The sequence below is a fragment of the Sceloporus occidentalis genome, unplaced genomic scaffold (assembly GCF_023333645.1).
Source record: "Sceloporus occidentalis isolate IW3139 unplaced genomic scaffold, rSceOcc1.0.p SCAF_35, whole genome shotgun sequence".
Lineage (NCBI taxonomy): Eukaryota > Metazoa > Chordata > Lepidosauria > Squamata > Phrynosomatidae > Sceloporus > Sceloporus occidentalis.
In genome coordinates, this window is record NW_028317015.1 from 3,253,263 (window position 1) to 3,266,975 (window position 13,713).

A 13,713-nucleotide genomic window follows, 5' to 3' on the forward strand; every position below is an offset into this window, starting at 1 on the left:
ATAAACCCATATTTATATGCGTAATGTGCCACATTTTATAGTGTGATTTTGCACCTTTCCATTATTAATGTTTTCTTAATCTTCATATTTTTGTTAACTTTTTGCACTGATACAATCATAGTTTGCAGATCTTATTCCATTTTTTTTGACATCTTTTAAATAACACCCATAAACTTTTTTGAAATACACTTTTTCACAAATTTTAAAGCTGTCCATTGTCAAGATGTTATGTGCGACATTAGTACTCTCTTCACAAAGCCCTGCTGCTTGCAAAATAAATGTAATTCATTTGAATGAAAAATGTAGTAGTCATTGTTCTATTAGTTTATCTGTGTCTTGTTTATGCTTGAAAAACCATTTTCATTTTAAACTTTCACAGCTCTGATGTACAATGTTTCCGCAATCAATATATAATGACGCCAGGCGGGACTTTGCCAGACTAGACGCTAAAGTACTAGAGATGTCACTTCAGATGTATCATTTTATGGACACTATGTGACCCATATCACATACAAAAAAATTACCAAGGCAGGGTGAGTACAACACCATTATTCAGGGGTCTGACAGTCTGTTTTGGTCATATCTTTTCAAAATGACTAATGCTGAATCTAAAATCTATAACAGAGACACCAGAAACATCCTTGTCATTGCTTTCCTTATTACTGATGATCCAAGATCATAGTGTAGATACATAGCAGAAGGTTAACATTGCCTTTGCATGATTCATAAAAAAACATAATTTAGAAGACTTTTTAGAAGTTTTTAATCGGTCATCAATTAACGAAAGGCTTAGGCAAAAAACAACACATACAAATAGGATTTCTTATGCAAATTGAAGTCTCCATTCATTAACTTTAAAAGCGAGTTTAGCACTCATCATCACTTTCACACGAGTTACTCCTACAGATGTGATTTTCAATATATCATCAAGCTCTCCTGTTAATCTTTCCAGAGTCGCGGAGCTAGTTCGATCTCTAAAGGGGAGAGCTCTAGAGTCCCAGATCACCAATGTTCCATTTAAAAACAAGAACTGAATTCTATAAATTATTTCCACTTTTAGGCAGCTAGACAGATAATTAGTTATCACAAGGAGTCAGCATTTCTGAGCTGGTCCCAGGTGTTCCATCGGATGGTTCGAAGTGCGATGCAGCAAGACCACATGACATCTGGAACAATGCTCCTAAATACGCAGCCATAGCCAATTCTTCCTAATCACCAAGCTTTATGAAAACCTATAGCCTCAGACGGACAGTACAAACAAACGTCTGCTATTTATGCAGAGATCCTTCTGGTTTCATAAAACACATTTTTATCAATGTTTACAAAAAATCTAGCATTGCTCCATGCTGTCGTGCTTACGTTTTGTAATATTTGGTATATTCATTGTGTTATCCGTGGCGCTTGGAAAAGATCATTTGCATTAGAAATCCTAAACAGATTAACATCTGTTTTGGGAATGAATTGTGTTAGCATGATGAACGCCAGCAGACCCCATTTCAGTAAGTCATTAGGCTGAATGCCACGTATAAGCTGTGGGGAACATATTAACACAACAGGAGTTAAATTAGATAATGTTTAGATTTTAATTTTTTATTACCCCAAAGGTTCAAATTTCATAAACGAGATAGAGGGATGCAAATAAGTTCATAGATGTACAGTAGGTGTATGATTTAAAAATTATACCAAAGAGATGGTAATGATCATACATTTATATGTAGGTTGAAACACAATCATCAACTGAAACAGAAACAGCTGTGTAGGAGGAATGAAACTGGCTGATGAACAGCCAAACTCGCTAACAAGGTGAGGTTATTTAATGTCAAAAGCCATATACCATGGGAAGACTGAGTAAAAGGCGGTAGCGCCTTTTTCCTCATTTTCTTTCTTCTCATCTGACTTGGAAACTGTATCTAAATTAAATTGTTCCAAAGGAAGAAGCAAAAAGATATATATGTATTCACCTTTCCATATCTTATCCCTACCCTCTTAAGATGCGCCCACAAGCGCCCTTTAAAGCATTTTTGTACTCCACCGTTTTTGCGATATCTGATAACCGCTCCTGCTCCCTATACTGCTCATTCAATTTGCCCTCTGCTCCCACCTTTTCAGGTTGTGGTCACACTTGCTGATGAACAATTAATCAAGAGCATTTGATTAGCTGTACCTGTCTACTATTTAGCATCTTAATTCCTATGGAAGCATTAAGGGTGTACTTAATTTTTCACACAGGGCTTCTCCATTTTGGCTTTATTTTTGTTCAATAAGTCATGACACGGTGCAATATATCATGTGTTGTTCATCTGAGGTTGTATTTACCTAATTTTTAGACATTCAAAGAGGGTGTACTTTCTTTTTCACATGACTGTATATTAAGGATCTACTACAAATGTTTTCTCCTGTCCAAATGACATTTAAAAATGCATTTGTAATCTTGACTACAGTGAATTTTGGAACAGACTTTTTTACTGAAATAGACTGAATGGAATTATGTGATTTCCGTGGATTCTCACTGCTTGATCACCTCAATATCGGAGATGTAATAGCAAAAATAATGATATGACATTATAGTTATAAATCAAAAATATAGTTAACATCTTTCCATAGATATGGTCTTTAGGAGAGCAGTTACTATCTGTTCTCAACATATCTCAAATGAAACCAACAGAAAGCAAATATATTGCTAAATGCTTAACTCCACAATGAGCAATGCTAGAAAGGTTTTAAAATGGCAGGAACTTTTCATATTATTTAATCAGTTGTAAAAGAAGACATTTATTGGTGAGTTTTTCATTCTTTACTAACTTCTTTTGATTGAGTTTTGTCCCTCTGTGGTTATATACTTTGAATGTTAGCCAAAGTAGCTCATGAATTATTGAGACCTGGAAAACGACAATGATTGTAGTGAAAAAAAGAGAGCGATAAAAGATTGTGTGAAAGTAATATCCAATCTCATTTAGTAGATAAAGTAGATAATGTGACATATTAAACCTTAATTTTGCTGCAATGATTGTCTCATGTGTTGCTTATGGGCCATATTTCAATTAACCAGCTTTATTTTAGGCTTTCCATCTGCATATAATCAGTAGTTTGAGTTATACATCAGGGACACTCCTATGTTTGAAGGCAGAATAGGGTAGGACATACCTCCCAACTGTCTTGCTGTGCCCTCAAAGAACTTTGTGTACCACTTTTGTAGGTCATGTGGATCTTGGTTGGAGAGAGCCTCTGATCCCCCTTGACTAACCTAACAAGATATGATAGAGGCCTTTTCAGCACAGCTCTCACAGCTCCTTCAACTGAGATGGGTAACGTAGTTTTGTGGTCCTGCCTCCAACCGCACCTCACCTCTAACGTCGTGAACAAAGGTATCCTGATATGGACACCTGAAATGTTGGGGGAGTATGGAACACGGACGAACATGGATGTGTATGCACATCAGAGACGAAATATAAAATAAGCTGTGTACCAAACTAGGACTGAGGATTTGTATTGAATTTGCACTGATCTATGCTTCCTATAGCTCAAGGCAAAGCCCATCAGTTAAAATGTGATGTACCAACAACTTTTACAACTAAATGCAATATTGGAAACATTATTTTAGTTATATTAGTATAATATTTTAGTAATAGAGAAGGTCCAAACAAATCACAGAAGTAATTATTTTGATTATGAATGTGTTTTATTTTATGATGTGAACACTTAATTGTCATGTGAGACAACAGCAGACACAGACAGGCTGTTTCCATAGAAACTGAAGGGCTTCTTGAAGTTTCTGTGTTGCTTTATGTGATTACATCTTTAGAGGAAATTATTAATTTGCAGAAAATGTTAGAGATAAATTATTACTTAGAGTCCCTGGTATTTTAATTATAAAACTATGGAGACTACGGAGTACATTCACAAGGTTTGCAGGTGAGTTTAATAGAAGTTGACCATTTTGCAAAAACAGTTAACGAGTTAAAACTCCTGTGCAAATACTTTGTTTTTCCCAGAGATTTAATGACTGCAACACATGCTTAGATGGCCCTGCAAATTATATTCAAAATCTCCTTCCATTAACTAAGCACTGCGCAGAGCGAGCTCTGCACGTATTGTAATAGGATCTCGCCATCTTGATTTGTCGTAAAGAATAGCCAAGACAATGAGTTTGGATTTCCTTATTGTTTTGTACTCTTTACAGGAGTTTCCCTTCCTTCCAGTGAAGCAGAAATCACTCAAATGTATTCCTGTTCACAAGGATTTTCCCTTTTATTATCATATTTTCACAGACCATCTAGGACTCGGATTTCATAAAAGTCTTTGTAGATCAAAGTTCAGTTTTAAACAGCGACGTCAACACGCCCAATTATTTTACCACCTGCTACCTTTCCTTGTGACCATAAACTGACCTCCATCATCTCAACGCTTACAGTACTTTGAACTACGCGCCTGGCACCTTAATTTGTGTTATTTTGAACAGTCCAGCCTTCATAGAACACACAATATGGGCTGGTAGTCAATAACATTGCCATTAGATCAGAAAACTAAATGACGGCTGAAAAAGATAACATGCACAAAGGTGAGCACTTTCCACTAAAAGATATTGACTGAAAAAAAGCAATACAAGAAAACTGTGATATACTATGATGCATAAACCCTTTCAACTGGGCATAAAGCTGTCTATAACTTTAACCACATAATAACGCTTTAAAGCATTTTAATAAAATATTTGCATTCCAAATTCCTATTTCTGCAGTAGAAAAGATGGTATTTATTGGCAAGCCCCCACCCGATTGATCTTTTCACAGCTTTTTAAAATCTTTTATAACCGATGCAGAAAACAACATAAAAGACAAAGGTTTGATGAGTCCCCAAAGTGCCCAAACTATCAAATCAGGTACGCTGTAATCCCACTACAAACATCTTTAAAATCTACCATACGGCGTGTTAAAATGTTAACAGAATGTCGACAGTTTTTTTATGCACTATTGATTGTCGGTTTTTGGGGGCATTGAGCCACTTTAATGAGCTATAAAATGAATACAAATACCATGGCATGAAAACAGATACCATAAGGACATTTACTCATTGTACATATTAAAGAGACATTTGCAGCATCGTTTTCTTTAAAAATAATTAAAAAAAATATTTGCGCTTATGGGCACCTTATTCCCAGTCTCTACTGTAGCAAAGCAAAGCGTAAAAGCAAACATTTATCGTAAGATTTCTCGATGTGATTTATGCTCTATGGTAAATGTCAGCTGGTGACTCATAGCTTCACCAACAAAACATCTACTGTCTTGAGCCTTAATTCATTATAGAAACATGCCAGGGGTTTATTTGTCTTCAAGCAAATACAAAAATGTAAAAATAGCAGTAGATGGAGAAAATGGTTTTATGAAAGTTCGCTCACATTGTGGGTGAACATTGAGCAGTTACAGCCTGTAAATCTCCCCCACCACATGTTGCCTATCCCTGGTATTCTGAGCACTGGTATGAAAGCTGACTATGGGTCTTTCTGGTGTAGCCCGTTAAATCTTGGGATGCAGAAAGCATAGGTCCTGAGAGTCCATCTTTAGGAGGGGCAGAGTTTTTTTAGGACCCAAATCCCTCTTTCCTTCCCTGATGTCCCTCTTTTCTAGAAGCTCAGAATGTTCAATGTATATAAGTGAGTCATAAATGTTCTGGGAAACAATAATGCGTACTTAAACAGCAGAAAATGTGTTTAAAACCTAAGTGTTGTCTAACAAAGTCGCTCACAAAAATAGTTATCCACAGGTCACTAAGTCTTAGGAATGATCCCCTTAGCCACGCTTCTAATTACACACTTCAAAACAAGTGTCTCTCTTGAAATGTTGACATCAACTCACTTTTCACTTGTTTTATAACCAAGGGCAGTCTTGCCACCAAGTTGTAACAATGCCTCCAATGCCCCTTTTCTCACATTACAGTAATGGGCACAACTCCTGGGAAGTTCCTGGTACAGAAAGTTGATACTAATGTGTGTACCATGTGAACTCTTTCTGCCACAGACCTGCTATCCTGTAACTGGGTCTCCCGACCAGTCTTCCACAAGCAAGACACAATACATATATAATACTCATTTACCAGGAAAACTAGCTTTGTACATTCATAAAGTCTGCAGAACTTGGACGCAGCACTGGTGGAGCTTTGCTCAGTATCACAAGGTCTCTCATGCATGATGTCTTTTTACACAATGGTCTCAAACAATAGGGGTGACATGCTGGTAGATGGAGTGTGCGCTGGATCAGATATTAATTTGTACCTATGCCATTAATTCAATGTATATTGTAGCAAAGTCAGGTAGTGAGTGGTCATTAATGTTATTCCTTCATATTCTTGACAATCTGTAGCTCCTGGTTTAACATAGCCTGAAAAGATTACCATTATCAAAATTAATAAATACTAATAAAACACTTTAAAAATATATTTTGACCTCATTATGTAGTTATATTGTGTGACATCACATGAACTTAGTACAAATGTCATTCCTTTTTATAGAAACACAGGGAGTCAATGGTCTGGTTTCCATGATGACACTTAAGGGTCAGTAGAAGGTGACCTTCCTTTAATGTTTCTTCATGTGCAGAAGGATGCTTGATGAAATCTAAAACGAAAAGTCCACAATAAAGCAGACAATAGCTTATAACGGCCAAATTGTTGTAACATAAATATAATCCAGTTCCTGAAATCAAGCTAACAGTACAAACGACAGTGTAGAAAACCGATAAAAGCATTGAAGGACGTCTTTCAAGATAAATAAATAAAAAGCCATCAGATTAAAATAAATATAAAAAGACTAGAAAATGTTAGTGTTTCATCTACCAACACTAGTGCCGCCAGGACTAACCAGCGTGTGGCTTCCCGGTGTCAGACTAAGCCTCACATGATGTTTTGTGAGGATTTGGCTCACTGGGTAAGCGTAGTCATACATCAGAATGCTGCCAAGTTCCCTTTTACCCAACAGCGAGCTGATCATGGGTCTGAGATCAAAAGGCTGCAGGACTTAAAATCTCCCTGTAGGAAATCATAATTATTGCCATCAGAGACCAAGTGGAGGGACAGTGAGAGTAGTTTCATCAGTATTTACAAAGCAAACATACTACAGCTTATTTAGTATTTATATATATATATATATAAAGCATTTAATATATCCCTTTTTTGTCTAATTCAGTACTTTAAAGCTCTGTCCGGGAGTTGCTGGAGGCCAAGTTGCTCTAACATGCGGCTTGCTGGTTGTATCAAAATACATTCACTGCATAAAGGCATTAAACATAAATTTTCAACAATTCAGTATTTGAGTATTTAAGATGATGCACTTGTTTCACTTTGTAAATCATGTTCGGTTTATTTTCAAATTAATGATGCATATTATCCATCAACTTAAATGTACCATTACACATACATCTAATGTAATTATTGATTTAATTAGTTAGTATGGGGCTCATCCATTATATAATTAACAAAAATAAAATACATATAAAAACCTCTAATAACTATGTATCCATACCTAAAAAGATATTTAGAGGAAGCAGCTATATGCAGCAACCACGGAAATATTTTTATTTTTGCTTTTTTTAATATGGGTCTTTTATCATAATAGGTCTTTTTATGAGACTCAAATATAAAATGGTATATAGGATGTTATATTTATTGGTATTAAGATATCTCAGGAAATTGTTTGCTTGGGTTCTAATTGAGGGGTTAGAAATATTCTATGTATGCCTAAAGATATAGAGGACTGCATTTAAAAAAAGAACACTTAGATTCACTGTGAATGAACAAGTGAGAAATCCTTCAGAGACCAAACTGTGCTCGACATTGATATTATGACCATACAATTTAACATTAACATCATATAAACCAAACTGTTTTAGCCACACAGTTGGAATACGATCATAAAAACATGGCAGAAATGTTTTTTATTGTAAATGCCATGAATCCAATAGTATAAAATCCATACATATACAGCATTAACATTTTGCCAAATCCTAAATCAAAGCACTCCAGAAACACGTTCTTCAATATTGTTTTAGTGGAGACCTTCAGCACATGGCAAGTTCACTGAACTTCCTCTAACATTTAGGAGAATGGATCAATCTGGTTGGTTTTGGGATCATAATCACAGTTTTTTTCTGTAGCTCTGATACCTTTCCAGCTCGTGTTTATTTAATCAAGTCCCTCTCTCTGGCATCTGTTTCCAATCATCTATTCCCATTGTCAGTTTTCCATCGTGATCTGCCAGCGCCAGGTGGGCATTGTGTACCATCCTTTAGGCAATGACCTGAACATTATCATTATTTTTGCCCAACTAAACCACTCTACAGGTAAAGTGCCTGTCCTCGGACAAACAGTTCAAGTAATGCATCTATTATATCTCTGGCCTGCCATGGAGATATTTTTATATAAACCTTTGCTTTCTTTTCACCAAGCAAGAAAATCTCTTGCTTTTCCAAGGCATCCCTCTCATACAAACATTTTTCCCCAAATAACTTTACCTAAGTGCATTTTCTCTAGTGCCAGAATACAAAAAAATTAATAAACAATTACATTATATTACATTTTTTCCCAGATCAGCTAAATAATTAGAGGTTTTAACACCTCTCCTATCAGATGGTGTTTGTTTAAAACTAATTTCAAAATTTAAAGAAATCAACAAAAGTCATAGGTGAAAACCCAAGTACGCATGCAAGAGATATTTCATAACTTAAGTCAGAGGAACAGTAGAGATCATCATTTACCGAAATACAGCTAAACTGAATGTGTGCCATACGTGAAGTGTCTATAAGTGTCTATATGTCTTGGGGTCATATATTTTATTTTTCCGATTAAGCAGATTGACTTCTGAGAGCAAGAGGACAAAAGCAGAGAGTCACCTTGACAGGTGCTCAGCTTTGACGCACGCAGCTTCATTAGAGAAGACTCAAGTCGGCTGTACTGTAAAGTATAGCAATCCCCTTGCTAATTAATCAATATCTAGTGTTATAAGTGATATAATTCTCAAAATACATACAAAGGTTTCTACAGGTACTCTTATATTAAACATAATCAGTAAGCAAATAATTACTTTTTCTATTAAATTACAGATTAGAATTATTACATTATTACTTATGTTTTAATCGACGTTCCAAAGGCAGTTTTGCATGCAAAAAATAATAATTACCTTTAAAAATGTGAAGTTACTCCGGCCATCATCCTTACTTGTTCTACCCAATTTCAATCTTCCTACCTGTGTGTCGAGAAACAAGAGTTTAGTGTTCATACTGTAAATTATGTTTAGTCTACAACTTTATTTAGCAATACCAGATAATAACATACCACATATGAAAAGCTGGTAGAATTCATGATTAAGGCTTATACCATAAAATGTAGAACATTTCAAAAGTAATGGCAAATGCTATAAGACCATACATGGCATTTATCATAGTAAATATCAATATAAAAATCCTCAGCCGTCATCTTATTTTAATAAATAGAACACATAAAGAATATATCTGTGAGATTAATTGTTTAAGCATAGTTGTGTAACGCAGCGGTATATCATTATACTTGAAATAGGGTGGCTGGTCTGGGGCTGGCAGCCCATCTGCATTAAACAGGGGCCAAATCATCATATCTGGGAACTCTCCGGGTTTTGCTTGGAGACTCTGAGTGAACCAACGCTTCTCTGGGTCACCGCAGAGAATCTTCAGATCGCAAGAGTGAGGTTGAGGAACTCCCCACTCACCACCTCCTTCCCCTCCTACCACATTAAATTATTCAACGTATGGGGCTACCCCCATATTCAGCAGACCACCCACTGACGTCAGTAAACCTGCCGCATCCTGAAAAGGGAGGCCTCCGTGTAACTGGAGCCTGAATGTTCCAAGGTATACAAATCAACCTATTGGGCTTCATGTGCACAGCTCTTCAATTGATCACCTAGTTCCATGCCCTCTACAGAGTATAAATTTTATAAAGCATTCTTACTCGTCTGGATAATTTCTGGACTGGTCAGAAAAGGCTGCTAGATTAGGATTGCCAGCGATTCCGGAACAATGTTTATGTGTGTGCACTAGTGTGAGTATCTGGATGTATGAGGATGTATGTTTGGTAAGTAAGTGTCGGTCTGGCTATGTTAGTGTGTGTGTTAGTGTCTGAATACATGTATATGAGTGTCTGTGTTGAAGTTAGTGTGTGTCTCACTCTTCTCTCCATGCCTCTTTTTTTTCAATTCTGTCTTTTTCTCTTCTCTTTCTTCTCTCATGTCCTCTCTGTCTTTTCTTTTCTTTCTTCTATCTCCTCTTCCTTTCTCTTAGCTCCCTCTTTTCACTTGCCCCTTTTCTCTTTTAACTCCTTTCTCTTTCATCTCTCTATCATCTATCTTTTCTTTTCTCGTCAATTTTTTTTTCTATCCTTTGTCTCTAATGAACAAAACACAATATTTTTATCATCGTCAATATTTTATCATACTTCTGGGACCAACCATTCAAGGACTGTCCTGGAAATGGCTCAACAATATGTTTCTTTCTGCTTTCATTATGGTATTAAACTAGCATGTTCCTTCATGGATGATCCACAAATATTCTGACAGTGGATGAACTACAACTCTTTTGCAGTCTAGGCCAAAGTGACTGATAGCTAAAGATAACATGAGTTGTAACATAACATCTTTCCAGAATAATATTGCTTTTACTGGTGTTTTTCACATTCCTTATTAATAATTTTGCTTTCTTTACTCTATGCACTCATTCCTGTAAAGACTTAATCAGTCTTTGGTCTTGTCTTAGATTCAAAATAGCAATGTACCTAACAACTGATCTTCACATCCATTCTAACATTGGTCCTCCTTATGTCTACTTTCACCTACTGCTGTGTCTACCTCCCAAAGCTTCACCAAGGCCCATCTCAGAGTATAGGAAACAAACGGCTAGCAAATGCCTAATAGGCACTATCAACTGTGGTAGATTTTGCTAAATTTTGCTAAATTTTGCTTGTGAATAATGAGTGGCAGCTATGTTTTTTTTTTCATTTTGAGAAGAAAAAAATAAAAACAAACAATTCTCTAAACGCTCAAGATATCTCCTCATCCACATTTACTGTAGCCACAAATGGCATTTTAAGGGAATATGTTGTAGGATTAGATCAGCTGTGGAGCAGGTAACACAGACAGGAAAACATTAGGTGTGTTTTTAGACCAAAAGAAAACAATTTGATCTAATTTTGGGAAAAAAGCCAGTATAGAGGGAGCGTAATAATAATTCTGTTTGTTCCAAATCTTAAATGTAAGCAGATTAGCTCAAAATTCTAAATCAGATTCTAACTATTTCATTTATGAGAAGATGCTTCTGAAATCACTTGTACATATGAGGATCTATGGGTAGACATCAGTGACAAGGTAACCATCTCCAGAAAACAAAGGTTAACATTTCAGCAAAGTTCTGATTGGGCGTACTTTCATGTTGAGCAAGTTTAGCAGATGTTTTCTTTCTTCTAGGGACTCACCCATTTCAAACAGCAAACATACTTTAAGAAGCTTTTTTTTCAGTTTCTATGGCAACTTATTAGTGCCTGCTTTTGTGTCACAATTAAGTGTTCCCAGCAAAAAATATTAACAAGGGAGTAGGCTTCTGAGAAGGATTTCAGAATTCAACAGTATTTGTCGAGCAGCTTAAAAACCTTTAAACAAAGTTTTTGAAAATAAGTTGTAAAGAAAAATATAGCTTAGCTCTAAATAACATTTGGAATGACAGAAAGAAGAAAAAGTTTACTGTCACATTAAGATGTAAGTGCCAGTAGGCAAAACAGGAATGCGTAAGGGATTAGCCCTCCAAATCTCATCCTTCTTTTCATAAAATGGAACAGATGAAACCAAGGTGATTTATGATGTCAATGGACAGGTATTCATAAATATGTAACTCTCGGAACCTAACGTGAAATAAGCCAAAACGATGTGAAGAAAATAAAGCATTTTCAGAGAAGAAAAAAGTAGGGATCACTGTCTAGCAGTAATACTGTAAGGGAGCTGGAGAATTTAAAATCTGCCAAAAACTATTTGAATATATTATAAAGGAAAGAAGAAAAATGAAGAAACAATGGCCTCAATACGATGAACTCGACTAAATCTTGTTGTAGTCAGAATATAAAGAATGGTCGTTCTGTACACAGTATGTATGTAGCAATTTGGTGCCCCCGGACTAAAAGTCCTGCCAAAGTGACCTGCGACCACATCACCTAATGCCGACTGCCCCGGGAAATGCTGATTACAGCTAATTGGATGGGAAGACACAGATAGAGAGTTGACACTTGAAACTTGACAGCGGAGGAGGAGAGTGTTGGACAGTAAATTACACACAATACACCAGGTGCACATTTAACAAACACTGTTTGCATAAACATTAACAAATATCACTTTTTAACATGTTGACATTACTTATTTGAACAGTGTGATTAGCGACTGGCGGGGTATTTTGTTAAATAGGGTGATGTGTATGCGCATTTGACAGCTGTGATATGACTTGCAAGTGAGGTTTGAGCTCGCTTAGTAATGTGTGAGTAGTGCAGGAGTAGCGGTGTGGTTGATACCGTATGGTACATAACATGTGTTGGCACTAAAAAGGTTGGTGAGGTTTATTTTTGACTGTGCATTGGGTTTGGTTCTTGTATACATTTCGTTTAGTCCGGTCTAATGGTTGGACTAAACGAAGAGATGGTCTGGCAAAAAATATGCTTTTTAGGTGCTGACAAGCTGTGCACCACATTGAATAGCTATAAGGGCACGGTTTTTGTGGCATTTTCTGTGCGTTCATATCATCCAATATATGAATGTTCTTACAACGTTGAGACTAATTAGGGTTTAGTCAGACCATTGAATTGGTCCCATTATGTTGTAGCATTAAAACAGAAATGAGCAGGGTGATACATACCTCCCAAAGTTTCAAATGGCCAAAGAGGGGCACTAATTTGTAGAGGGGGGCTTAGGGGCCTGTCTGGGAGCAGGGTTCTATGATGGCTTCTTAGGTGCTGTTGTGACCAATTGATGGCTGTTTCTAAGAATAACAACTTGTTTTGTATACACAATTTCATATATTAACCTATTTTTTGTTGCTTATATACACATTATTGAGACATTTAGGACAGTTGCACACTGTGATACACTCATACTCAGTAAGTCTCCCGAACCTCTACAAAAGAGGGACATTGGGGGAGGAAAGAGGGATTTAAATTCAAAAGTCAAAATAGATGAAAAGCAGTAGCACAGACACTCTAAAGTTTATTGTTCTGAAATACTATGTAACAGCACTGTTATATTTGATCAGAAATGCACACTTTCATATAATGAATCAACAATAGAAATAACTTATTAATACAATATATGTATTTAATGGATAAACAAGAAGTAAAACCTTTTCAGCCCTTAAAGACTGGAAGTCAGACCCCTATCCTGGTAATATGCTCAAAACTATTACTTAAACAACAAAGATAGGCTTCAACATCAATGGATGGATTTAATTTAAAGAAAAGGCAGGGTTACTATTGATGCAATATATTCAAGGCACAGGGATCTTTGGTATTAAAGCTCTGATAATTAGTTAACGTATTGCACGTATTAGCCACCCCTATGATTATAGGTATTCATTCGAAATTATTTTTTTGGTTCTTCATTAGAAATGTACCTATTATAAATATTTTTTTTGCAGTTAATGACAATGTATATCTACTAATGTTGTTCCT